Here is a 5,142-nt window from a genome sequence, read left to right on the forward strand (position 1 = left end):
GTCCGTCCAGTAGGCTCTCCCGGCTCTTTCCAGAGGAGGGAGTGGCGTCCTTCCATCAGCTAGGGAAGGAAGGGAGGAATGAAGGCAAGGAGAGAAGGCAGGAAGGGAATGAGGAAAGGGGGTTGGGAGAAGCCCTGGATCGGAAGGTCCAAGGAGGAGAAACTCAGGGAAGGAGGAAGCCCAGAGGCACGGAAGGGCAGAAAGCGGGAGGGGAAGAAAGGCAAGAAGCCTTCCGCGCCAGAAGCTGGAAGCCCAGCTGGGATGAGGACACTTACTGCAGGAATAAAACCAGCTGGCTCTGCTTTTGCTGAAGCCTGGGTGTCCTGCTACCTGGTGCCCAGGGCCTGGATGAGGGTGGCTTTCCAGGGGAAGGAGAGGAGGAGGAAAAGGAGAAGAGAGTAAAGGAGGAGGAGCCAAAAAGGAAAGAAGGAAGACAGCTGTCAGTGCTGACCACCTAGAAGGTTCTCCAGGGAAGATGGGGAGAGAGCTCAGCATGGGCTTTCCAGGGGCAAAGTCTCAGATGGGACAGCAAGGAGGAAGAAAGAGACCGCTGTTGGGCCCAGCTGTTGAAGGGCTGTCTGGCAGAGTTGGGCTCAAACAGAGGTGGAAGCAGAAGCCAATCTTAATCTAGGTTTCTAGGACGTAAAAGCCGATCTTAATCTAGTAAGCAGGGAAGGAAAGGGCGTAAGTGATTACACACCATCCATTTCAAAGAAGATCCCCTACCCAACAGACCCTTTGCCCCCATGCCCAGCAGCCAGTCTAAGAGCACCTTGTGGCAGGGACCATGACTAATGCATTTCTGCGGCTCCAGCATCAGGAATAGCCCCCAGTAGGTACTCAGACTCTCCTGGGTGGTATTCAAAGCCATACCTCTGGCAGAAGGTTTTGGGACTGGCCACCTGACTGGCCTGGCACCACAGGACACCCAGTCTCTCATCAGGCAAGCTCCACACATCCCTGGCTAACAGATGTGCTATCCCCACTGCTTGTTAGCCTCTAACAGCATCAACTCTGACCCAAAAGCCTTTCCCACTCTCAGAAACACCATCCTGCCCATCTCTGGTGCCTCTACCAACGTACAGAGAACACTGTGTTCCTGGTGAGCAGCAGAACTTAACCCCGGGGCTTCTGAGCTGCCATCCAAAGCAGGTGGCAGAGGCTGCTTGAGACCGGGGCCTGGAGAACGCATCTACATTTGAGCTCCCTGCACCAAGAGGGCTAGAGGCTGCTGGTCACGTGTCCTGCGCATTCAGGAGCTATTCTGATTTCCAGTATTCTTTCCCATTCTCTGGTCACATTTTTAGACTGGGGCTGGAGGTGGCTGTGGGTTTAATAAGACCAAACAGAGCAAGGAAGAGACCCTGTGCTAGTCAATCTCCATAGAGGGAGGGTTCAGCCTCATTCTCCGTCTGCCCCCTGCCCAACTCCCATTCTGTAGCAGCTCACAAATATCAAGAACTCATGACATGCCATTGCTGTTATTTACAGAGCTCATTCAATCCTTCCGACAACCCTGTGGGGGAAGTACTATGATACCCATTTTAAAGATAAGGAAGCTGAGGCAAAGAGAGGTTAAGTAGCTTGTCAAAGGCCATGCAGCTAGTAAATGAAAACCAGATTTGAATCCGGGTCTGAGTACAGAGCCTGCCCTCTAAATCATTTCACTCTGCAGCCTGGGTGCCGAACACAGTGGGCCCAGTTGAAGGCCACTTGGCTCCATCCAGGGCACAGCCTCCCTCTTGGCATCCCTCATTCTCTGCCTGGCACCCTCACCAAATAGAGGCTACAGCCTGTGGCACATGTGCTGGCTGAGTGCAGACTGTGCCCAGATGATTAGGGGATGTCTGGTCCAAATTCTTCATGTTACCATAACTAGCAGGGGTGGGCAGTGACTTTTCCAAGGTCACACAACTGGGGAATGGGACTCCCAGGACTGGGCCATTCCAGGTGCTCTCAAGGGGGTGAGCTACCACAGGTCTTTTTGGAACACGGATAGTATGTAAATAAATTAATTCAATTAAATAAACTGCTGAGTCAAAACTTTCACATAGATTATTCTTTCAAGGATAACAAAGCTCATATTGTCTTCTTCTCTGACTGTTTCATATTTGTTTAGCATTTAACGAAAGGTTTTCATAGATCTAGAGTATTTGGTTTTCCCAACCACTCTCCAAGGTAGGTAGGGATTCTAATCCCTTTTTACTGGGGAGGAAACTGAAGCTCAGAGTATATAAGGTGCAGGGCAAGTGACTGGCTCAAGGGGACATTTACTGGGGATCTTGGCACAGGGCAGGTGCCCTGACAGCTGTGGACTAAACGGACAGAGTGGCTGCCTGCCCAGCCAGAGCCCAGAGTGTGGGGCTGCTGGCAGCAGGACCCTAGTCTCCGGGCAAACGAAGAGAACTCCAAAACCAAAGATCAACTTGACTGGAAGGAGAGCTGCTGGTGTGGTGACAGTGGTTACTTCCTGATCACAAGCAATTTTTATTTTCTTTTCATCTAAGCTTTTCCATATCGTCCAGGCTTTGTGCAATTAGTATGTGCTACTTCTAGAATCACTATTAAAAATGTCTTTACTCCTCAACCAAAAGATCTCATCTCCTCATTCATTCAGCTCTTCCACTCACTCCCCATCTATTCCTGGGTGGCCCTGGAGCTGGGCCCTATCTCACACCTCTCACCCCAGGTCAGGGCCCTGGCACTGGCCAGTCATGAACGGAGTTGTCCAGTGGGGTCTCAGCAGCTTGGGGAGGGGGACACTCCCTGAACACTGTCTTGGGAACAGGGCTAGGGACAGAAGGGTCACTGCAAGGGACAAGAGACAGTTGGGGGTGGTGGTAATAGATAAAATGAAATAATGGGCCAGGCATGGTGGCTCATACCTGTAATCCCAACACTTTGGGAAGCTGAGCCTGGAGGATTGCTTGTGTCCAGGAGTATGGGACCAGCCTGGGCAACATAGCGAGACCTTACCTCTACAAAAAATAAAACATTAACTGGGCATGGTTGCATGCACCTGTGACTCAGCTACTCAGAAGGCTGAGGTGGGAGTATTGCTTAAGCCTGGGAGGTCAAGGTTGCAGTGAGCTAAGATAGTGCCACTGCATTCAGCCTGGACAACAGAGTGGGACCCTGTCTCAAAAAAAAAAAAAAAAAAAAAAAAAAAAAAAAGAAAAGAAAGAGAAAGAGAAAGAAAAGAAAGAAAAATAAAGAAAACGAAAATGAAATGATATCATTTCCTCTGTCAGAAAGCACCAAGGCTCATCAAAGTCTACAAAATTAGGATGGTATGAATGGGGTTGCCCATCAAATTCCAGGAAGCAAGATGAGGTATTTTAAAAGAATTTAAGTATAGCAAAGAATTACACTAACTTTGGCCGGCTGCGGTGGCTCACGCCTGTCATCCCAGCACTTTGGGAGGCTTGAGGCGGGTGAATCACAAGGTCACGAATTCGAGACCAGCCTGGCCAACATGGTAAAACCCCATCTTCACTAAAAATACAAAAAGTTAGCTGGGTGTAGTGGCGGGGGCCTGTAATCCCAGCTACTTGGGAGGCCTGAGGCAGGAGAATCGCTTGAACCCAGGAGGCGGAGGTTGCAGTGAGCTGAGATCGTGCCAGCCTGGGCGACAGAGTGAGACTCTGCCTCAAACAAACAAACAAACAAACAAAAAAGCAATTGCATTAACTTCAGTTTTCTAAGCTCAAATACAAACATCTATCTGTCTATGGAGAAAGTAATGATATTAGGGCTTTCACCTACACTCATCAATCTCTTCAAACTTTACGAGGTACTTATTATTATTCTCATTTTCTAGAAAAGGAATCTTAGAGAGGCAAAATTATTTGTTTAACACCACAAAGGTAGGCAGCAACAGAGCCTGGATGTGAACTCATGGATGTCGGACTCCGAAGCTCTCTCCATTCTGCCACATTTGCCTTCTCTGTCAAGGATCCATCATCACTTACCGAACACTTACTGTGTTCTGGGCAGGCTCAAGGTACTTTATGCACACTGTCCACAGTCTTCACAGAACACTTGCAAAAGTGACACTGTTAGTTCAATTTTACAAACGAGGAAACAGGCTCAGGGAGAGTTCAAAATATGTGCAAGATTGCACAGCTGGCAAGAAGCAGTCTTGGGGAAACGGAGTCTTTATCCGCAGGCAGAAAATGACCTCAAAAAGTGATATGGGAAGAAAAGAGAAAAGCGTGGAGGCAGGGGGAACAGTGGCTGATGGGCCTCAGGCCTCAAGGGCTGGGGGAGCAGCGGGGTTCAGGGGCCAGCTGTGCTGGGGATGGGGCTCTGCACGTTCTGATGGTGGCCTCTGCTCAGACAGTGCTCTCTCTGCCTAGCTACTCCACACATTACTTCCGCCTCTGAGGGGTTCACCCCCAGGCTGCCCCCCAGTCTTCTCAGCTGCCAGTTGTTGCAGTTTCAAACTCAATTGTTCTCCTCCGTAGTGAGGCAAATGGAGTCATTAATTACCTTCTATCGGCTGGGCTGAGTTCAGAACGCGATCAATATCCCCGCTTGTCATTCAGGGCAGCCCGCCTGTGCAGCCCCAGCCCCACCCCCACGGCAGCACAGCAGAACCAGGGAGGTGGAAGTCCAACTGGGAACAGGGAGTGAGGTTTGGGAGCTGAGGAATGGGGTGGCTCTCCAGAGGTCAGGTGCTGTCCAGACTAGTAGAGGAGGGAGGATTGATGGATTAGGGGGGTGAGGGTTCACAAGGGAGAGTGGAGGAGGAAAGAAAAAGAAGGAATGTTCCAGAATGAAGAGAGAGGTGAGATAGGAGACGGAAGGGAGGAAGAGAGGATGAGGGGGAAGTGGGATTTGGGCAGTGAGGGAGGAATAGATAGGTAAAAGGAGAGGGGAGGGAAGGGGCTCCAGAGGGCCAGGCTGGGAAGGAGCTATGGTGACACTGCTTGTCCAGGGAGATGGATGATACCCCTCATTGCCTTCCATCTTTAAACTGGACATTCAGTGAGTCTGGCCTGGCCACAGTTCCCAAGCCAAGCTCGAGAGGTGGGCATACAGTGGGCTGGGTGCAGTGGCTCACTCCTGTAATCCCAGCACTTTGGGAGGCTGAAGTGGGCAGATTGCTTGAGCTCAGGAGGTTGAGACTAGCCTGGTCAA

This window comes from Rhinopithecus bieti, unplaced genomic scaffold (assembly GCF_001698545.2).
Source record: "Rhinopithecus bieti isolate Rb0 unplaced genomic scaffold, ASM169854v2 scaffold_31787, whole genome shotgun sequence".
Lineage (NCBI taxonomy): Eukaryota > Metazoa > Chordata > Mammalia > Primates > Cercopithecidae > Rhinopithecus > Rhinopithecus bieti.